The sequence below is a fragment of the Coturnix japonica genome, chromosome 17 (genome assembly GCF_001577835.2).
Source record: "Coturnix japonica isolate 7356 chromosome 17, Coturnix japonica 2.1, whole genome shotgun sequence".
In the NCBI taxonomy this organism is placed as follows: Eukaryota; Metazoa; Chordata; class Aves; order Galliformes; family Phasianidae; genus Coturnix; species Coturnix japonica.
In genome coordinates this window covers 6,931,529-6,955,102 of record NC_029532.1, presented here as the reverse complement: position 1 = coordinate 6,955,102, position 23,574 = coordinate 6,931,529, and the positions used below count along the sequence as shown (strand labels likewise).

The window sequence follows — 23,574 nt, the reverse complement described above, 5'->3', positions numbered from 1 at the left end:
TTCTTCCAATTGTCTCTCTTTTACTAGTTATCAAGTCTCTTTCCTTCTAGCAGCTACAAAGGGTATCCAATGACACCTGACAAACTTGTCTTCATGCTCCTGGTACGTCCACATGGCAGCAGTCTTGGATAATCTGGTGTTCAGAGTCTGTACAATTCAGGAGTCAAAATGACATTTCAGTGCAAAGAAAGCTGATGCTTAATGTTAATAATTTTCTACTGCAAGCACAGTACAGTCAGCCCTCCAAAGTACTGTCAATTGAAAATGATTTAAAATGGGAAATTTTATTATTATTCTTGCTGAGCACAAACAGCAGGACAGAGCACGGCAAGGCTAGAAAGGGGAAGCACAAGGGGAAAGTACAAAAACTGTGGTAAAAAGGCAACCAAGAAACAAGTTTGATTAATAAGGAGGCAATGCTGACTGCATGGTAGGTGAGGATGGATGGCAGCGGTATGGATCAAAACCAGCTCCTGTGAAAATCAGGATAAGGGGTGAAACCTTTCGTTACAAAATGGCAAACCCTGTTTAAAGCAGGTCGCCACATTCACTATCCTACTTCTCTCCAGCCTTCCAACTCAGGATCTGATCTCCAACAGGTGTTTCATTGGAGAAACTCATTGTCACAACCCAATAAAAATACATACAGTGGCATTTAAGCTCTGACAAGACAACTGGAAAAGTTTTTGTGTTTTCTAATGCCTGTTTGGTGTTTTATTTAAAGTAATTGGGTGCTTTGAAAGACTCTTCCTGGGAGACACAAGTAATTGTTCCTAATTTACAGAACACGTGGCCAACTTATGGACAGCAATGAAGGAATCACATAATTTCCTTATTCCCCATCGTGGAAAAAATCATCCTTATTCCCCAAAAATCAACTCAATCTTTGACCTCCTTGACCTCATAATAACAGGAACCTCTGAAATAAATGTGGAATTCTCTAGAGGAGAACTAACCATCAAGGGGAGCAAAGAACTGGTCAATACTTACGGCTGTTCACTGGAAATGTTCTACCTACATTCATTATTTTCATTAGAGAAGTAAATCAAATATCAGCTACAACTGAAAACATAGGATTTCCAAACAAATTATACAAAGAATGAAATATTCGATGTGAATTTGATAAAAATCACAACTGAGCAGCACCCAAGCAATGCATTCATAAATACAGCAGAGTGGAAAGAGCCCCACCAGGCTGCCCACTGCAGCAGAAACTGTACAGAGGTCTTTGCTAATCTCAGTCTCACCCCAAACTCTACCTTCTTCTTTCTAAACCCTCCCCAGGACAAAAGTAGAATTCTGAAATGTAAAGGCTCTGTAATAAAATCTAGAAACAACATATGGTACAAATATCAAGCGTGAACATCTCTTCCCATCTTGTGCGTTTCAAAGACTGTGCAAACAGCACTTTTCCCTCGTTTTGATCCTGCAGCCAAAATGAGTCATCTGTGAACAATTATGGCCCTGGCAGGGGCCTGACTGTTTGAGAATGAAAGGAAACACTTTATTATTGAAATGAACAGTATGCCAAGCCAAGAGGCAACTGCAGAGAAATGTTAAGAGTGCTTTGTCCTCCTTTAGCCAGCAAAATGGAAAGCAGTGGGTGCAGCTCCCTCCTCTCAGATGCCCCAGTGCACCTAATTTCAGTAGGGGCACTGCAAAAACTAAGTCTGAGCAGTGGAGAAGAGCGAGTATTTATGTGACCCAAAAAGAAACAGAGAGTCTCAAAGCAGGAGGCCTGGCTTCAGAAAGTGTTGGTTATTCCTGGCTTAGTCCTCCCAGAGGAGCTGCGAGCATATTAAAGGAACATACAGTCAGAGGCCACAGAGCTGAAATCCAAAACTATTAACAGACAGTCGCTGAGAGTTTGGTGCAGGCTGCATTTAACAGGCTCTTCTGAAAGAGAATGAATGGAATTCCCCTTGACAAGAAAAAATAGCAACAGGACAGTTTAGCAGGGACACTGATGTTCCTACTGGCAGCTCATTTTGAGCACTGATACTATTCTGTTTTTGATGCCTACTGTCAGGAGGGGACACACAGGGTCTCTATGAACTACAGAGGAGCAGATCGTTTCCAATATATTCTCATCTTTCCTTCCAAGAGCAGCCTGCAGGAGGAACAATACATAACCCTTGCCCAGAGCCTACAGACTATTTAAAGGCTGTTAAGGTTGATAGGAGAGAGCAGTGAACACAGAACTGCAAAGCAAAGGGATAGGGCAAAAGGTCAGGGAAGAATCTGGGAAAAGCATATTTTGCATTCTGAATTCAGTCCCAATTCCTAGTAAGAAATATGTTCAAGGAAGATCTTGAGATTAACGTTCTGATTCCAGCACACCTCGGATCAGGGCATCAGCCAAACAATGCCCCTCGCTGTTTCAGTTATGCTGTGCTTTGAAAACCTCTGGAACAGATCACAAACAGATTACACTGCTGTTAGCACAGTGCGGACAGTGCTGGTCCCAGTGTGATGGAGCATGGCAGGCAGGGTGCCAGGCCGTGCAGTGTGCTCTGCCCTGCACAGAGAAAGCTGTGGTGAATAACCAGTACAGGAGGCTCTGTCTGGCCAAGGCCAATATGCAAAACTCCAGTGAGGGGCAGAGAATGCTTACAGCACTGCATTTGTCTTGGTAGTCGAATGCCAAGTAGTAACCAGCACTGGAAAAGTGCTCCTCTGTTTGGAGTCTCATGCAGATGAGGAACCCCATACTTATGTATGAGACTAAATGCAACAGACCCCAAACCTGAACTGAAGGGATCTGGGAGGGCCCTCCTGGCTCGGTACATAACAGCACTTCTGCTCTACCAAGAACCAGTCCTACCCAGAGATACAGATTCCTGCAGGATGAGCTCAGTCAGCATAAGACATCTCCAACTAAACAAGACAGTCTGTCAGACACTGACGAAACCGAGTGGTAAAATACTTAACAGCAATGCTGAGAACAGATATCCCAGTGCCACAGGAACAGGGAATTTCCCAAACATTCATTCACTGCAATTCCATGAAGCACCCTATGGCTGCCTTTGCACTGTATATAATACAGCATGGAGATGGCAGAGCTTTCTCAAACCTCACCTTGGCAGCAGCTGCAGGGCTGTTTTGTTGAGGAAGTGCCACTATATGTTTCATTTTGTAACACACACAGGGGTGCATAAATCAACACAGTACAGGGCCTGGTGAAGGTTTTGCCAATGGTGTCCGTGCTTTGGATCACATACATTACTCATAGACTTGTCTCAGCTTTTCTGAGCACTCCTAAGTAATCAATGAACCCTGAGATCCATCACTATTTTGACTGTTCCAGCTGAAATCAGTTTCAAATTGAGCCATACAGCTCAAAGACAGTTGTGAAGGTCTCACTGTTCTGAGGACACGGGAGAAAAATACTAAAAACTGCTGTTGATGCAGAGCACAGAAGAATGCAGAAATGAGGATCCCTTCTCAGTTAGAATGCCAGAACCTCTAAGTGCCACGTTAGCATTTCTGAGTCCAATGCAATACTGTTACGTTCTGCATATAGATCTGCATGCAAATACAAATGAGATCTTTTTTTTCCCCTGTCCATCACACCATATAAACTGCCCAAGTGAAGGCACAGCGGAGCAGAGCCAGCATCGCCCCCCGCAGCCCGGCCCGCCCCACTCCCGCACAGCTCTGCTGCCCCCCGCCGGCCGCCCCCCCGCATCCACTCAGCCCCGCACCGAGCAGCTTCTCTTAAGATCTGTTTTCCCCTTTGCAAAACCCAGCAGGAGCTCTTTGCAGAGCATGGAGAACGGATATTTCTTTCCCTCTCCCCCCCCCCTCCCCGCCGAAACCACGAGCAGAGCTGCTGCGGCCAGGCCTGCCGTGCTCGGGGCTTTGTCTGAACGCAATTTGCTTTTGGCATTAAAAGTCACCTGGGAAAATAAACACAAGGTCACACTCTGCATTTTCTGCATGCAGCCATTTTCATAGGCAACTCTAAAGAGCATTCCTGCAAAGTGACCTCCGTTCATGCAGAGGAGCAGCACAGGCAGCACGTGGGGAGCAGAATGTTTCCAATGTTTCAATCTTCCAATTTTCCATTTTTTCCAGCATTGTGGCAGCATTTCCTTCAAACACTTCCAGCTTATAAAAAAAAACAACCACCAAAACCCACCCACACATACACACAGAGCAAGCAAGGAAAGAACAACAAGCAAACACCCCCTTCAGTTTTGCATTAATATTGAAGTAATAGATGGGGCAGGCAGGGAACCAAGGCTGGTGAGGCAGCAGCTCTACTCAGTCCAAGGTGCTTCCAGCATCTGCAGGCCTCACTGTGAGAGCACAGGCAGCTCCATCCCACAGCCATGCAGGCGTCCCACACAGAGAGGCAGAGCTGGATTGTGGTTTGTGCTGCGCTGTCCCTTTTGTTCATGAAAAAGGAGTCAATTGTACGCGATGCTCAACAGTCTGAGTTCAAGTGAGCAAATCTCTCGCTTATTTTCAAGAACATGACTTGTCTCAATAAAGGCTGAGCACCATGGGTTTCATTACTTCCATCTGTAAAAGCACACAGTGCTAACTAACTGTGCTCAAAGTCTTTCATCCAAATCGGTTCCTGGCCACAACAGGGTTGCAGCACTACAGGGTAACTTTCCCAGCTTTCCAATCTCCTTTTTCCATGCATGTTAAAATCCATGAGGACTTAATAATTGCTAATCCAATGACTTTAATGCTTTCCTGCACAAAACTGCCTTTAATGTGCCAGCAAGAAACTATCCCAGGGCCCTATACAAAACCTAATGTTTGAAATATACCCATTTTCAAATCTACATTGCATGCAATAAGCAAATGCAAAACACATCCTGTTCCCAAGCTGGTCACTGCAAGGAGCAGTGTGTGATGTGAGATGGGGGCAGAGGCCCAGAGATGGCACTTCTGGTGTCCAGCCTTGCCTTAGACTTGGTGTGTGAAGTTTTCCCTACTCAAAAGGGATTGGAGAAAGATTTCAGCTCATATACAGTTATGTGGCTTATGGCTGCAGTGCCATCTGGGAGCCTGAACAAGGTATGAATCAAGGACTTGTGATGGTGCTGGTCTCTATGTTACCTCTCAAACCCCTGCAGGCATTACACCCATTCTCTGATGATTTTTCCTTCTCTCACTGGCAGGATCACGCAGTGGAAGCACACACAGTGCTCCCTGGCTCAAACGATGCTATCATTCGCTCATTGTGGTGCAGCACAGTGACTGCAGCCCCAGCACAGAGCACTGCCAAAATGTGGAAAGATGACTAAGAAAATCTCACCGAGTTGAGAGGAGTAAAGAGCGCTGGAGCTGCTGGCTGCCTGCCATTCCCTGCACTCTGCTTTTTCATTTTTAGTTTCTGCTCTTTGCTGGAAAGTTTCTACTTATGCTCTCGTTTCCATGGCAACTGCATTTCTTGCCTTTCTCCTCCAGCATTAAATTTTTTATTTGATTTCTCTTCTTCCCAAGACAAGACTTTCTTTTCCTTTTGAACAACAACAAAAAAATAAATTAAGTGTTGTCTTCTCTTTGGTTGCTGACACTTCCAACGGAGGTGGGAGAAGCTTTGCTCCCAGACCGATGCTGCATCCACATACAGCAGCAGCAGAGTGGTAATCTTCAAAGCAGGAATGCTGGGGGAGTCCCCTGCAGTGATCCAGGTACCACAACTATCCTTCATCTAACAAGGCTGCTACATGCTGCAGTGCCAGGCAGCGAGGAACCCAGCATTTAACAACATTGGCTCTTTCTCTTATGAGACCTGACCTGGCCTTTTTTTCCTACAACTTAACATTCTGGGTTGTTTTTGCTGTTTTGTTTCTGTTTTAAAGCATTACTTGTGATTCATGAGCAGTCTCAGGAGAATACATAAATAGCTTTAAAATATTTCTGCTCTAGGAATGTCTCCAGCTCTGAGCTGTAAGTGCCTTCAAATGCTTTCCCTGCCACTTGTGGCTGGGAGCTGTGCCGGGCAGGTGGGGGCTGATGGACCCCCAGTCCTGGGGATGGTCTGAAGGCAGATCCATGCACAGCCTCACACAGAGCACGGAGACACAGATCCCCCGCTCAGGGAGCTTCCATTCATTAATTTCTCTTTCCTTTGCCACGTTGGGACTGAATTAATCTGACAACCTGAATTAAGCTGAGACAGAAACAAATGATCAGAATGGCAAATTTGGATAAATTTAGTCACGTGGTTTTTCCAGGCTTTAGGTTTGGCTTAAGCAGAAATAGTTTGCATGCTGCACAGCACAAAAATAATACAAGTTTTCATTCCACTTCACTACGAAAGGGTCGTTCCACACCTATACTCTTCAGCACATTCAGGCCATAAAGTGGCCCTTTGGTGTAGCTGTAGCTTTTAGGCTCATCTGACCTGCTGAGATTTCACAGTAAATTTTTTCAGGGCTGAATAATTAAAAGAAGTAAAACTATAGCATTTGGCTCACGTGGGAACACAAACAAATCTGCCCATGGGTGATATCTTGTTTGCAGCACATGTGCACAGATCTACCTGCTGGACTGAGGCTTAGTGCTCTGTTTAGAGTTGTCATTATCCAGTACTGTAAGGTAAATTACCACATAAAGACTGAAACCAGAACATCTTTACACATGAGCTGACCTTATGATCATCCAAATAATGTTATAAACTCCATCTCACATGTCACAAATTCTCATTACTCAATAGAAATGTTGGACATGGGTAAGAAGTGAAGTGTTCTGTCTTCCATACTTCCCTCCTCTTCAAAAGTTCCCTTTTCTAATGAATATCAAGGCCAGGAATTCATGGGATCTTATAAAAATCTGACCATGGTTATTGCGTTTGGCAGTCAAAGTATTTTAATTGCCAGATATTAAATACATCTGCCAAGACCCACATTGTAAAATCTCCTTATGGCATCCACTGTGCATAACATCCCTGTCCATTGGCTTGCCTGCAGCAACATCCCACAGTTCAACTAAGAGTCAGAAGAAAAGTTTTCCAGAGCTAAGTGTTGCCTCTGAGCTGTCGGATAAGGGAATGCAAAGAACTGCTTTAGGCACAACCCCCAAACTTGCAGCTGTATTTTGCCTTTTGTGTGGCTCTGGACAGGACCCAGCTGCCTTCCGGAGGTGAGAACATCCAGGCTGCCCCTTGCTCATCTCCTGATTTAATGAATTGCTGGCCAGACCACAGACAGCATCTCAGTAATTCAAACAGCAGTGTGGCATGATTTGTTGGTGGTTATTCCTCATTTGTAACTCCAATGAGAACTGCTTATCAATCATTAGAGCTTTCTAAAATGATGCTTTGAGATGCAGCAATGAAGAGGCTTCAACGTGACATGGTTTTGAATACATTCTAATCTTGCAAATAAAAATCTGAAAGCTATCCAGATAATAGGTCTGAGAAGGGCTGGGAATCGTGTATTGCACGCACTGTGACCCCATGATGCATAACTACTCTCTCAGTGAAAGGAACGAGCTTTCCTTCACTTAGTGCATGGGCAAGAACGTTCCTTGCTGCAAACATTAACATCGAACTCTGAAGTCATTGCAGGGAAGGAATGGCAGCGACACCCAGATGAGGAGAGCGTGAAAGTACACCATGATGCTTTGTCCTCCAGGCATTCTTTTGATTGAACACCTTCACGTCAGGTTTTCTGCTGACAGAACCATCTTGAGAATTCAGGGAGATGTCTTCACATGTTATCAAACAGCACAACCAGAGAGTCCCCAGTGGGACATCGGAGTCTCTGGAGGTAAAGAACACGACTGAGGGGCCTTCCCAGGTAGCTGCACTCTGTTTCTCTGCAATCCTTATTGTCCTCATTACAACCTCCACCAAATTCCACAACTTTTTTCCTAACTGTACTGTTACAGAATCCCAGAATCACACCTTCCAAATATTGTCCATATTTTAATTGCTCTCATTAATTTCCTGGAGTTTAATAGAACACAATCTTAAGACAATTTATTGAGACAATTAAAATTTAGAAAACAAGCTTCTCCGTGCTCCATAAAGCACAGCAGATTTATTTGCTGCAGTCAGTAAAACTCCGCTGCCTAAAGCTGTGCAGTAACTCAGCAGAGCTCAAGCAGTAACAGTGGGACCCTCAGAGCTGAATGGTTCAGACAATCAATTAGAGCTCTGGTTGGACCTTGGGGGCCAGATGTAGAAGCACCACAGGTTGAAGTGGCTTCTACACCTGTAGAAGCAGAGAGATTCAGCAAATAAAAGCTTAGCAATACTTTGGGCAGATGATAGTTTGCTGTCCAGCCAGCTGTGCCCAGCAGTTACCAGGAGGTTTGCTGCAGTAAACGTTGCAGCACCCAAAGCTCTTGAAGAATCAAGGGAAACTGTAACTTCTAAGGCTCACTGAGACAGTCATCCAACACAGCACCATTATAGAGCTGTACAATGACATCCTGCAATATGCCAGTTCCTTCACCCAGAGACAAAGTAGAATAGATACTTCATCCACCAAAACATAAATAGAAACATTTGGAATCACTACAAACTTGTAAGAAGGCTGCAAGCACTGGGTAGCCCACCCTGGAGCCCCAGTGCATATATTTTCTTAAGGAAGTCCCTTCATTCAAAATAGACCTTCAAAAAGGAGCATATCTTTAGGCTGCCTCCAAGAAGAGATGTCACACTGGATACTTTTCCAGTTACTTATAAAACAACCACTTGTTTGAAGCTATCTGTCTTACAGAGGTAATTATTAATTGACTAGAGAACACAATTGGTCTGAATACCTATAAACTTGTTTTATTCTCTGTAGAACCATACTGGCAGATTATAAATTGCCAAAGTAATGCTACACCAGAGTCAGGCTTTCTGCTTAGTCACACTTTACTGCTCCAGCACCGTACAAAACAGCCCCCGCTTTCATTACTAATAAAACACAGCATTAATTACTCAAACTAAAAGAGGCCTTGAAAATGTGCCCAACCAGCCGAGCAGCGCACCATGCTGACTTCTGGCTTCCTCCCACCCTTTTCTTTTCTTTCAGACCTATGAGGTAATCTCAAACCCCTCACTAGTTATTTGTTTTAAGGCAGCAGCACCACATGTGGGATTCTTCCAGGTCCCTTCTACCCAAAGTTGTCGTTCAGAACCTGCAGAATGCAGTGAAAGCTCTGCTAACAAAATAGCTGAGCTGGTGGCAAACAGCTCATTTCTCTGTCTGGATTTCTGATGAAGAATAGCTCAATTTTGGAGATTCAGTCAAGCAACCAAAATGTTTTATACTGGGATCAATTTTGATTTCACATGCATAGTGCTGGACTGGAGATCTCCAGGTACTTCAAGGCGTTTCTGCTCCAGTGAAAATAAGAAAAATCCCAGGGTTGTTAATAACAGCTGGAAATCTTTCTTTCTCTGCTGCTCAGTGAGAAGGATTCCAGCCTCTCCCTGGATCCAGGCTTTATGGAATAGGCAGGTCTCTGTGCAGAAGATGGCTGCACATGACTTCATCCTGGCAGTCCTCCAGAAATTTGCTTCAGGTCGTAATGAAATCACAGCAAGTTACTGGGAAATTTCAGACCATGCCCCACTTTTGTGACTCCCTGTGACAAGCCGAGGCTCTGACAGCAGCCACCTGTATCCACCTCCTTCCAGAATGCCTTCTGCCATGAGCGGAACTAGGAACAAGCCACAAAATTCCTTCAGAAAAGTACAAACACAACGGACAAGGTTTCCACCCATTCATGATGGGAGTGTTTAAAAGCTCCTGGGCAACAGCCCAGCCTATTTGGCAGCACCGTATTAATAAAGGAAGAACACATGGTAGAGAGAAGCACATCCAACCAGCATGAGAAACATTCTGCATGTGAGGATCAGGATGTAGCAGGGAGGCTGTTGCTCTGTGCCCACTGCAGAAGCTGTGTGGGCAGACCCAGCACCATGGCTGGGCACCAGAGTGGGAGCCACAACACCTGGCCAGCACCACTGGCAAACGGGCAGCCTGGCCATGGGCAGCCCTGGTGATCTGGCTGACCTTTAATTACTGCTGCGCTCACTAAGAGGCACAGTTTCCCTTTCTGGAGTGCCTTGCCACTGCAGATGAAAACAAATACACAAAGAGGAGGGTTTGGATACTTATTCTTTCAATTGTCAGACACCACCAAAAAGGTGCTTTTCCATTTATCAGTATTGTCCTGCCTTACCCCACTAAGTAAGAACATAAGTGATCTGCTGAGCCACTGTAAAGCCAGTTTTCCAGGTCTCTGAGGCAAAGTGTGATAGCTAATGTAGGTAGGATTTAGAGCATGGTTAGAACAGCCTCATGTGAGAAGACTCCAATTGCAGAGATAAAGTATTAGCTAAGTGTTAGCTATTAGTATTTTATAATCACAGAGTTCCATTTTTTTGCTAAGAAAAGCAGAGCCAAGATTAGGATTGGCTCCAAAGATTACACAGTGTGTGGTCTTTGCATTTGAAGAGCTCTGCAAGGCTCTCACTTATGTTACACGAATCACTTTAACAAAGTTAGACTCAGAATAATATTTATAAAGCTCAGCTCAGCAGCCCTTTTTGCAATCACCTGAATACAATCCTCTCATTCACAAGAACCGACTGAAAGCTGCACTAATCAGAGACATTCAGAAAACGAAGATGGGTTTATAGTGAGCTTTGACATAGATTCCTGAAGAAGAAAAAGTTGAGGAGATGTTACAGTACTGGGAAAAATTACAGTTTCAGTGAACATTTATTATCTTATCTGTTGCACATCAGTAAAGTCGAGCTTAAAGCACAATGATCAATACATTTAAACCATTGTTTTTACCATAGAAACACGGAATCACTGATCACAGGATTCGAAGGTGAAATGCAGGAAATTGCATATTAGGTGAGACATGTGGCAACTTTTATTTACAGATGGATGAAGAGAAGTACAGAGGAGTAAATGACTTGCCCAAGGTCACAGAATGAAACGCCATATCCAGTGGATTTGGTTGTAGGAGATAGGCTGCCCTGTTATCTGTGATTGCTTTTCTCCATCTGGCTTTGCATCTTGCGTGTCCTACAGCCAAACCAGAAGTACCACAGGATTAAATAAATGCTATTTTCCACCTCTCCAGCTTTCCCCTTAATCAAGAAACATTTTTCACTCCTACAGTGATCTGCACTCTCTGCTCCCCTCGCACATCACCAGGTGCATACAGCAGGTGTGCCTGCCTTGGTGCGCCCTGGAGACATTTGTAGGCTGTGACCTCTTTGTTCACATGATGGCAAAGCCCAGATGAAATGAAAATCCTCCAGTCAGAGGCTCCCAGTCAAAGAACTCGGACTGCTGTAGGGCTCAGGCACTTTGCAGCCTGGCCTTTCCCACCTGTAACACCACCATAAAGGCTGTGAACCAGCAGGGAATCTGTGCGTCAGTTCCTTCATGTTTATTCCAAGTTATTTGCACAACATTGCACATTGATGATATTTAGCACACAAAACTCCATTAACAGGAGTGATGTGTTCTCTAAAATTAATTATGTACTTGTTTTCTCTTTGGTTTCTATAGAACATGAGTAGTGATGCAGATGGCTGACAGCAGTGAGCAGATTATAGTGATAGCTGTAAACTTTGATGACTGCTATCAAATGCATCATATGGCTTACAATACTAAGTAGCAATCAAAATAAAAGATCTGGGGGAAAAAAAAAAAGGAAAAATGAAAGATTTCCAGGCTTCCCCAGACAGGACAGTTTGCAAGACAATTTGCAGAAGGAAATCTCAAGCCATACTCAATTTTACTGTCGAGCACTGGTGCCCACCTGCCATAGGAATTAAGTGTTTTGGAGGGCTAATTTGCTGTGTGCCAGACAGTGGTAACAGCAAGGAGGTTCAAGGATTAAAGGATTTCATAAAAGAAGATGATGAATACTTCAAACCTTAACAGACCTTGGTTATGTGAAACCACGAGATGAATAAATCTGTGAATGAAGTATATTTGCTTTATTCTAGCCTAAACTGTGGACAAATGGAGATTTAAATTAGGGTGTGGGAATTTCACTACTCAAGAAAGCACGGCAGGGATCAGCTGTGTTAGTCAGACCCTGGACAAGTGGCCCCAGTGGCACTGGGCTGATGTGCTCCAGCTGGACAATGCTCCCCAGCCAGAAACACATTACATTGCACACTGCTCTATGGAGGGAGAAGCTTGGCAAAACCTGAGTGCACTGTCACTCGCAGTCTCTGCTCCACCCCCAGAGATGAAATATTAATGATATCCACAATCTCCCATCACATCTCCCTGGTCAATCTTTTCCCTACTTTTGAGTTTGCATTCACCAAGCTGCCAAAGTTACCATGATGCTCTTCTTATGGAAGGAGGGGTTGGGGAGGAGGGGGTCCCTAAATCCACGTGGATAAAATTGATGATCCCATACACACCAAGATATGAATCTTTCTGAAGGATTTCTTTTTTAAGAACAGACTTGTTCCATCTTACTTCCCTCCTCAGTTCACCCACACAAACTATTAAAAGCGCAAGCCTGCATATATTATCAGTATTCTCCATTTCTTCTTAATCCTATTAGTAATTATAACCATTTTCCAATTAATACTACCATGAAATCTTTCTGTGAAAATCTATAAACGACAGACATAGCCTGCAAACATTTCACATACTGCAGTTTGAAAAACATACTGTCCTAATCTCAACCGCATTCTCTTCTTTTCCAGTGCAAGTCATTATGCACATTTAAAATACTGCTCTTCAAGAATTTCCTTCCTGGGACACCTATTGTCAGACCTCAACTTTAATTTGCCATTCCATTTCTTCCATATTGCCCACAGATCATTTTGTCTTAGTTCTATCAGACCCGCATTTGCACAGTGAAGTACAAGACTCATTTCCAGTGATAATCTACTTTGCCTTCAATTCTGAAGTAAAAAAAAATGTAGTCTCAAAACAAGGGATCTTCTATGATTTTATCATCTTTCTGTCCTCCCTTGGTGCCACTGAGGTCAGGAGCAGAAGCCAGAGGTGCTGCACAGTGTTAGATGGTACCTGGAAATGCACACTGTACTCCTGTTGAATGCTGTGCCTTTCAGATTTCCTTACTATTTGGTAGATAGGGATTTATCTTACATATGCATTTATAAACATCTTTATGTGAAGCATTAAGGAATCTCATCCTTGCACAAGACCTTTGTATGTAACAGCTTTGCGCTCTACAGTACACCTCATATTTAGCTTATGGCTTTTATCAATGCACCCACAGCTCTTCCAGCTTTCCCTTGGCCCACAGCACCAAGTTACCCCAGCAGTTTGCCATGTGACAGTCCCCAGTAATGAGAACTGGGGAAAAAGAAGAGCTTTTTTCTGGAGAAAGAAGAGCCCTGAAGCTTACAAACCCTTACAAAGGAAGTGTATGTCTTTGGTTCATGGATGAGAGCATCACTAATGTGGTTCTGTGCTTATTCTTCTGCAGTAACTCTTGGCACAGCACCGATAGAGCTTTTAGAGTTCACATAGCAGCCTTCCTCTTCCAACAATGGCAGCCTGGGTAAGGGCAGCCAGGCAAGCAGTGAAGGCCAGCGGGTAGCGCAGCATGAGCCTCAGAATTCATTTTCAGCCAACAGCACAATGCAGCGTATACAGACAGTAACATCCACAATCACTGCTGTTTTGACCACGTTTGATTTAAATGTTGCAATTAACTGTTTTAAAGCCCCAACCCTAAGGAATTAAATGTCAAAACAATGAAGCCGAAGAAATATCACTACTGCTTGATACTCTTTTAACAGCTCAAAAGTTGTTTTGCTTTTTATGCCTTACAGGAGGAACAGAATTGCTCTTGATGTCATAAGTCAAAGAGTAAGACATTGTGACTTCATAAAGAAATGTTACCTAAAAAGACAAGTTTGGAGGATGAAGACAAATGAAATTAGCTGACCTTTCTTTGGAAAATAATTTATTCTGCTGAAAATCTGATTCTGAGCATTGTACAGCCATTCACACAACTGCTGTATTTTCCCCAGACTAAGGGCACAAGGAGCCGTTCATATGCAGCCCCACTACATCTTGTTCACAACAAGAGCAGCCAGGGATCCTGGCTCAGGAGAGTTCAGAGCAATCCAACCCAGAGCCAGAGAGTTAGCACCATCTCCCATGAAGAGTGCATGGATGTAGGTTTAAAGCCCTTGAATGAGAAGAGCTTTCACCACTTCCAAAAGGAAATCTTAAATCAAACCTGATTTTTACTTCCACAACTGTTCTGCAAAATGGTCTTATGTAGCCTGAAACAGAGACCTGGAATTCTCTAGTCCATCGCCCTGTTCTACTTTTTCTGAAGTCCTCTCTTTCTTACTGCTCCTTTTCTGTTTAAAACACTGGCTTCTGTTCTTCATCTGATCTAAATAAAGGTAAGGTGGCAATTTTTTATCCTAATTTTGTTATCTTATCTGGATTTTATCTTGCTTTTTTGATTTCCATGGTCTTCTGGCAAGCACCAGGAGCGGTGATATCATCGCAGGAGGCGGCATCTATTCAGAGGAGCTCAGAGCCGCAAAAATACCCCAGGAACACAAAAATAGTTCCTATTACATTTTACTGCTTGGCAGAGGAACATTAGGTTACATAAAAAGGCAAAAGAAACAGTTACCACAGATACATGCAAAGATCTTTAATGTTCCTGGTAGTGCCTCAGCACTCTGGTTCACATCTACAATCTGGAGGCCTATATTGTAGGTAGGTCAGATCTGTCTTAAGCTGAAGCTCACTAAAAATCTACTGATCTAGACTCCAGGCATCAAAGCATGGGAGAAGCAGCCACATTCTCTGTGAATTAAGTGAGACCGAACTCCCAGAGAAAGTCTGACAACAAAGGCAGGCAGGAGAAGTTGAAGTGGAAGAAAAGAAACCTTTGTGGATTCCTGAAATTAAGCTACAAACACACAATGGTGGGACTGCATTGGCAGATTGCCACTCTAGCAAGAAAGGACTCCTCACTACAGTGAAAATGACAGTTCTTCATCCTCAAGGAAACAAATACTCCAATTTGCTGATAAAAACGGCACTGAGATTTTTCAAATTCCTATAGGAAAGTCATGTGGATTTTGCCCCCCATGGTATAAGGTCAAATGTCTTCAATGATTATTTCTTTTTTGGAGGTGATGGGGAGGAAAGAAAGGGAAATGGACCAGGTGGGGGACTGCAGGAGAGAAGAAGAATGGCTAAGGAATTAACTAGGAAGAGGAGATCCGATATAGCAGCAATACAATGATGAAAGTTTAATTCAGCACCCCAGTGCAAAAAGGGACAGGAACACATCTGAACTGGCACAAGGGTAGCTGCATTAGAAACTGAAGAATGAATGAAATTGCATTATTGAGGATCCTGCAAGCATACTAGGAACAGGCAGGCCAACAGGACATGCGGGCACACAGAATCACATTGAAGGAAAATGGAAATAACAACTATTGATTACTACTGATACAGAGCCACTGCTTTCAAAGGCTAAGAAGCCCTTCTGCCATGCCTGCATGAAGTTCCATGGTCAGGATTTTATTCCTCATGCCCCTTTGTTAAAATGACCATGCCTCGTCCAATGACAGATTAATAAATGGCAACAGGGAAGTCTACAGCTGCCAATATAATTACATCAGAAAAAAAACCTAGATGAGTATTTATTATTATTGTCAGCAACTATGAATGAAAAATAGCTCTTATATCCCCATAAATGTTGTCATTACTGGAAAACGTCATTTATAGTCTTACATGTAGGACCTTTCAAGATATCTAATTGTAAATAAAATAAGTGACACACTGTTGGCTTGAACCAGGCATAGTGAGACCTTAATCCTACATCCTGTATCCTAGGAAAGTACTGCAACTGCCAGCCAATGGACTGTGCCGATACTGCACTATTACAGGATTCAGACATTCCTGCTTTGTCCTGCAAGAATTTTCCCAATTCAGGCTTCACCAAAGTAGGTTTTTTTGCACTTAAAAATGTTATTTTGATGACCTGGAATTTTGCCACAAAAATGAATAGTTGAAAATGTCTCAGGTTATACCAGAGAATGTTTAGATTGGACATTAGGAAGAAAGAGAGGGTGGTCAAAGAATGGAATAGGCTGTTCAAGGGAGAAGAGGGGAGCAGTCCCCATTCCCAGGGCTATTTATGGGACTGAGAATGTGGCACCATAAAGGACATGATTTAGTAATAGGACTCGGTAGGTCAGGTTGATGGTTGGACATGGTGATCTTGAAGGCCTTTTCCAATCCAGATAATAATATGAAATGACAGCTTATTAATTTATTTTCTTGTACTTAGTGAGAACCTGGAGACAGCTACAACTCTCTTCTGTGTTATGCTAGATGCAGGCTCTTCTCTTGTTTATTTAAAAGTGCTTCAACATGAAAAGTTCAGTTTGGATCAAGTATCAGTTACATAAATCCACTGTTCCTCATTGACAGGTACTAAACATTTCTCACAGAACACAGTCACATGAAAGTTACACTCAGTTTAGAATCATAGAATCACAAGGTTGGAAAGGACCTACAAGATCATGCAGTCCAACTGTCTTCCCATTACCATAGCTACAGCAAACCACTAAACCAGATCTTGGAGCTCCTCATCCAGATGCCTCTTGAACACAGCCAAGGACGGCAACTCCACCACCTCCCTGGGCAGCCATTCCAGTGCCTGACCACTCTCTGAGAGAAAAAGTTCCTTCTTATGTCCTATCTAAACCTCTTCTGGTACAACTTGCAGCCATTTCCTCAGGGAGTAGAGGCCAAACCCCTCCTCATCACAGCCTCCTTTCAGGGAGTTGTAGAGTGCAATGAGGTCTCCCCTAAGACTCCTCTTCTCCAGGCTAAACAATCCCAGCTCCCTGAGCCACTCCTCATAAGACTCGTGCTCCAGACTCCTCACCAGTTTTGTTACCCTTCTCTGGACAAGTTCCAGGGCCTCGATGTCTTTCTTGTAGTGAGGAGCCCAAAACTGAACACAGTACTTGAGATGCAGCCTCACCAGAGCTGAGTACAGGGGGACAATTACCTCCCTGCTCCTGCTGGCCACACTATTTCTTATATAGGCCAGGATGCCATTGGCTTTCTTGGCCACCTGGGCACAGTGTCAGCTCATGTTCAGCCAAGCATTGACTGATTTAGATCAATTTAGATATAGTTTTAGATATCGATTAGATATATATAGATATAGTTACAATTAACATCCTGACACAAAAGAGAAAGCTAATAAAAACAGGTGTTGGTCAAAAACAAGTAGTAATGGAGCTCTCTGCAAACGAAGCCTTAGAGATACTCTCTGCGGATTTCTCCTTGGAACAGACGACAACAAGCAGAGCAGCCTGACTCACTGGGAGGAAGGCAGGCATAGGAGTGATTGAAATGTGACCTCCAGGAAAACAACCAACCAATCACATTCTAATATAATGTCATCAAAAAAATTTAAGTATGTACTAATAGTAATGGGAGAGAGTGGTGGCCATTAACTGTGCTGGTGGCAGGCCTGCTGATATTAAAGGCATGGCTACAGTTTTCTCTCTAGTGATTAAATCTACACCATCAGGTCATTAATGAGCAGGATTTAACAGGCTCCCAAACTACATCTTGTCTCCTTGAAGTGGAATGCAGTGTTTGTCTGCTGGAAAAATAGCCACGTTTTGGCTGAGATAACATTCAGGAAAGGAGATTCCATAATCAGGAGAACAAGAGTTGGGAGAGCTCTCTTTAAAAAGATGCAAATCCAAAACCAAATGCAGTCCTGAACTGCAATTGCACTGCACAGCATTTGTTTTTAAAACCTACTGTAAAACTATTTCTAGACAAAAGAGCAAAAGACAATCATTGTTCCAACTCTGCTCATTCCTTCAGGCTCATTAAAGACATTCTGAGACAGAACAGTTTTTGATCTCAGGCATTGCTACAAGGCAACTGCACGTTCCAAATGAGACATTCATTCCTAATGAAACAAAACCTCTGTGTAAGTTAAGAGGCAGCCCCTGAAATGCAAGGTCCTTAATTGCTTACCTTTTAGGAGCAGGTCAAATCTTTGGAAGCAGTTTCTCAGAGCAACTCAGACATTCCATATTGACCGTGGTGCTGCAATACACAGCTGCAAAACTTGCTGATTTATTTCCCCACTTTGTGTGCATTCTGAAATCGAGAAGAAATCCCATACAGGAAAAAAAACAACAGCCCCAAAACCCACAGGAGAAGCACCTCAGCCCTTGAGCAAAGCACAAAAAAGTTTAACAGGGGAACAGAGAGGAAATCCAGACATAACTGAAAGTTTAGCTAAGAAACAGCCCAAGCGAGCTTGCTCCCCTGCCTGTAGTCCTGGCTAAAGGTGCCTCTCCGAGCAAAATTCACTGAGGCTCCCAGCTCCTCGGAGCAGATGGTATTCACACATTATTCCCCACCAGCAGCATTCCCTACACCAATCAGGAGGCAGCACTGAAAAGCCAAGCGCTTCCCAGACTCTGTTACAGTTTTCAATAGCTATAGCACAAGATGAATGACTCAGAAAATGAATAAGCAGGGAAAATAGAACACGCCTCTCTCCCAGTCAGAGGCACAGGCAGGCAGTTCAGCAGCCCAGAGTGTACTCAGCGCTGGTATTGAGTTGAATGCACCTGTTTTATCCCAAATCCTAAATGCTGATTGCATTTGCTGTATCTTTAATTTCCTTTGCCAACCTAATCTTGAGTTGGAAGTCACTACAAGAACTCAATCTTTGTTTTTTTACCTTCAACCATACAAGCTACAAACATTTCAATGAGTCAAAAAAGGACAAACTGTATGTGTGGTCTTCCAGACAAACAACTCCCAGTCATCTCAATGAAGCCTCTCATGTCTGCTGAATCCATCCATAAATAACTCTGTGATTAAGACCTAACTTTCTGGATCTTGCAAATGGTATAACAAGTAAAGTTGGAGATGGTGTCTCCTAAGCAGAGTGATATTTCCTCTGGTTTTATCCAGAGTTTACCAGAGAAGTTTAAATAACAATAAAATGAGCACATCTGAGAGGTCGGTCAACTTTCAGGTGAAGTAAAACTGTTACCCAAAAGCTGAGAAAATGAACCTGCAAACAATTCCCGTCGGCTTTGTTAAGCTGATGCACCACCGAAAGTGTCTCACCCAGGGATCGCTTTTCAGTCCAACTGCACAACTCAGTGCCTGGCTCTTCCTGACAGCCTCAAGTAAGGGGTGATCTGCTAAACCATGCAAGTCACCCACAGAAGCATTGCAGAGCACTGGCAGTTTTCTCCCTTCCAAAACATACTGAACTTCTCTTTATTGTTACAAGAGAAAAGACTGCAAGAAGATAACATTGCATTTAGTGTTCCTGTGCCAGCTCTCACTGCAGTCTACATACAAAGCTTTTATTGCTGCCACTGAGAAATTAACTCTGGGTTAGCTAAAAACACACTGCAGTGGGGTGAGCGGAATCAGTGAAACTGTTTGGGGTGAGCAGAATTCTTGCAGGTCCCCTCAGACATTCTCAGATCTTTGTCTGTGGATGTAAATCGATCCTTCGCATTCCTGTCTGACACATGAACTGTGAAAAACTCTAAATCAGAGATGCTCCCTCTGCCATGAGCAATGCTCATTTCTGCAAACTATAACAGACAACAAAATACAGTGATGCGTGGCCTAAAATTTACTATTATTGTTTCAAGTCAAATATGCATATTTATTTATTCTGGAACAAGTAAGAAAACTCTATTTGCATCTTACTTTCCTTGTTTCAAATCACTGAGCATCAGGATTTCCCCAGCTTGGATGAAGGGTAAGACCTACATTCAGAGGCACGGATCTGCTGCACACACCATGCTGTGCCCACCGGAGGTTCAGCAAACAAGCCCTCTCATGACACAGAAGAGTGGTTGGTGTTACTTCTACCACAGCTGTCTACCAACTTCCCAACTACCTCAAGAAAAATGTTTAAAGGTGTAAAACAAATAGAAGCTTATGGAGATTTGGTAGGAAAACAAACATTTCTTGAATCTTTCTTTTGGCAGACATTTTCTGATCGCTGCACTAAGCTCTGTGGCTGCCAGCATCATTGACTACTGACTCACTTAGCAAAGCATCTGGTGGGACTCCAAGTCTGTATCAGCAGTAGCTGTGCTTTGCAATTAAATCTTCTGCATGTGCTAATTCCTTGGAGATACTCGGAGGGGAAGAGTATCTAAATGTAAACATTATCACCATGGTGCTCTGACATAACCACATGTGCGTGTTGAGAAACCTCCTTGACAAACATCCCAATCAGACACAATAAAGAACAGCACAGCGAGGTACTGCACCTATCTTTAAGCCCCTATCTATTCTTTACATCCCTTTATAACACTTCACATCCACATTCATTTGACACAGATGGAAAACATCAGCTGTCATCAGACTCTCTGGGCATCACCAGAACAAGAGGCTGCTGTTCAACATGGTTGTAGTTCCACGTATGGGATCACAGCAACCCTTGTTAAAGGTTTCAGAAAAGGCCTCATTAAGAACTTACAACCACCACTGCAGCTTTTCCAGTTATCTGCTACCAGAACTTTAAGAATTCAAAAGTTTCTGACCTGCAAATATTCACGTCTCACTGAATTCACCTCCCCAATAACCAGCTGGTGCTGTAGGAAGTTCTCTGAGACACTCATAGCAGTGCTGTATTTAAGAGAGAGGACTGGAAGACTCTGCTGCAATGCTATGCTTTGGAGTTGGTCTTTTTGGAAGCAAAATGAATGAGGTTTTGAAAATGTTTGACCATGGAAAATCCCTTTCCTTATTATTGAAAAAAAATGAAATCTCTACTTTAGTTGTTTCCACTGTTTCCAAGTATGGAAGGTTGCATTCTATTCATCCAGCATTCCTTGGTGATTGCATAGCGATGGCTCTCCCTTATTTTGTGTTATTGGTTGGTGGGGTGCTTGTTTTGTGATCAGCTTGACCATCTTCTGCAGACTTCAGTAGAGAGAGAAAGGAACAGACTGCATGCAGCGGTCATTCACATTTTATTTCTAAACTTGGAGACTGTAGAATGCATTCCACAAACCATTACATAGTAACCTTGTTAATCTTTGGCCTCCAATTCCCTCAGAGTTCTCTGTCTTTTCGATACTGTTGAACAATTCACTAAAGCTAGGCTGGATCTTTCCATTTCACCGCGTACAGTAAATTACACTGAAGTTTCCAGAGTGCTTATATCTATTTTTAGATCTTTATCTTCATTGCCAGAAAGTTCTATGGACAATAAAGAAACCCAATTTCACCCTCGTACCTATGTTAGACACTGTAATGTTTGGTTATTTGCCACACAGTCACTGACAGTTCAGGCAGATTCTGTTTCCAACAATGATCACGACAGATGCTTGGATCGTTTCTTTAGAGTGCACTCCATATTGATCATGCTACTTGTAGGCTCCCCAGCAAATGATGCTGAAGAGTGGCCTAATGTTGCCTTCAGGGCTAAGCTGTCGCTATTTCAGATGTTCACCAATAAATAACGCCATCACGTAGGGCATGTTATCTGAGTTTGTCACCAGCATTTCTTATGTGCAGATACTGCACATTGTCCTTGGCCACCAAGATTTAACACTCTTCTGCCATTAAAAAAAACTATTTTCTCCTTCCAGTCTACTGTTCAGCACAGCACATCTTCCACATGAGTTATGAGTTACAGTCAGAACCTGTATACAGCACTGGTAAAATGAAGAAAACTACAGCACACTATAAAGAAAAGGACAGCCACCCAAAGCATGCCTACTGCTTTTATGCACAATTCATCAGAATTCAATCTGCATCTGCCTGCTCTATGCACTGCATTGGCATTCATCTTTCACTTTCCAATTTTTCCTGCCACCAAGCACGTGCTTCCTTACTTTTCTGTTCTCAGAAGTCATGAAGATAGACATGGGATAAGAACCATAACAGAGAAAGAAGAATGATGCATATCTGCCTCAGTGCTCAATGGCACTCAGCTACCTCAGCCTTGAAAAGTGAAATTCACTAAGTATGATTTTATTTAACCACTGTAACCAAAAGAGAGGCCTCACTTATGTAATGGAATATCCAGAAAAAAACACTTTGTTAAGTAATCTGGTTACTCAGGGAGGTTTAGGGTAAATACTTCTGGTAATAAGATATACTTCATTTTCTAATGCATTGAATCAACTTCTGTTTTCCTAGTCCTTTCTTCTGCTTTTCTCTCTACCAAATGCAATCTTTAATGCACTTTCAGGTGTTGCTGAGATTAGGGTTTCCTTACTGCACTGTAATATTGATTGAAGAGTTTAGCTTACCAACAGCCTGGCTGTCATTCATGCAATCCTCCTGGCTCATTGTGTACAGCAGAGTATGAAAAATACATGCCACAGTTGCTGTGTTATCAAAGCACAATGGTTTAACTCCGCTCCTTTGTGGTACACAGCTTGTACCTGTGATTCACACTCATGGTGTAGGGAATATGATTCCACTAAAACCAATCACTGAAATTTCGTCAGCAAGGTTCTTCCAGAAAACATTGTGCCTTTAAAATACTAATAACTCATTCACATGGAAATAGCCAGTCTATACAACGGGATACATTCAGAGGTGATAGTAGTGCTCACAGTAGCTGTGAAAACTCTAATTTAAGCAATTAGAAGATGCAAGAAATGCACAATTCACAGATACTTTGTGCTCAAGAGTTTGCACACAAATGCAATGTCTTTTAAAATTTCACCAGCTCACAAAAGCTGCCGAGTTGCCTTTCACTCTTATAGCAAGTGGCTTCAGTAAAGCAGGGCAATCTGTAGCTCTGATATGTCATTCCTCTGAAAAGGGTAATTTAAGGTTATGGGTTCAGAATCAGCACATTCTTCTGCACTTTTCTTCCAAAAAAAAAAAAAGTTTTTCTTTTTGGTGAAAAGAATCAAGTAAATACATTCCAGTACAATAAAAAGAACAGGCCAAAATGTTAGAGCTGCGAGCCATCAGAAAATGACAATAGTCTCTCCTTACATTAAGAGAATGAAAAGAAAATGCTGGGGAGGTGTGCTGTAATGATGTATAAAAGGCCTACAAGGATGTGTAGCTTTACGTGAGCCCTTATCTTGGGAAAACATGGAGAAAAGCTACAAAGCTTTGTCCCTTTTCACCAACATCAACATGGACAGCAACCTACCAAGCTCTTGTTCAAAGCAGTGTGAGCACCACAGCTCAGTGAGGGACCTCAGCAAAAAACTCTAATGACCATTTCACCCATAGGTGATCATTTTTCACTGTATTTCAGGGTCTTTTGTGTCAAGGAAACTAACACAGCTGAAACTCAGGACCCTGAGAAATGAGCTGCTTCTCCTCCAGCCCAATCATATGCACCTTTAATACAGCTGTGTATCTTTAATACATCTATGTAGCTTCAATACACTCTTCAATACATCTATGCGGTATCTCTGCAAAAGTCTGGCAACCCAGGTTGATTAGGGAAGAATACTGTGTGCAGAAATGAGCCACAGCTTTCTTGGTCTCGAATATTTCACTGAGGTCCTTGCAGATGATTTTGTATATACCCCCAAGCAAGTGAAAGGGCTGTGAGAGGGAAGAGGAGCAATTCTAAAGCATGTCACTGACACGTGTG

At 42.9% G+C, this 23,574-nt stretch overlaps 1 protein-coding gene across 1 annotated transcript in view; it reads right to left on the bottom strand.

Annotated features, from left to right (window-relative positions):
• Positions 1 to 18,347, bottom strand: part of DAB2IP (DAB2 interacting protein) — a 149,040-nt gene extending 130,693 nt beyond the window's left edge. Inside the window, exon 1 of the mRNA XM_015878976.2 lies at positions 17,982 to 18,347. The gene's annotated coding sequence lies outside the window, so the exon portion shown is untranslated. The remainder of the gene's footprint in view (positions 1 to 17,981) is intronic.
• Positions 18,348 to 23,574: the final 5,227 nt, after the last annotated feature.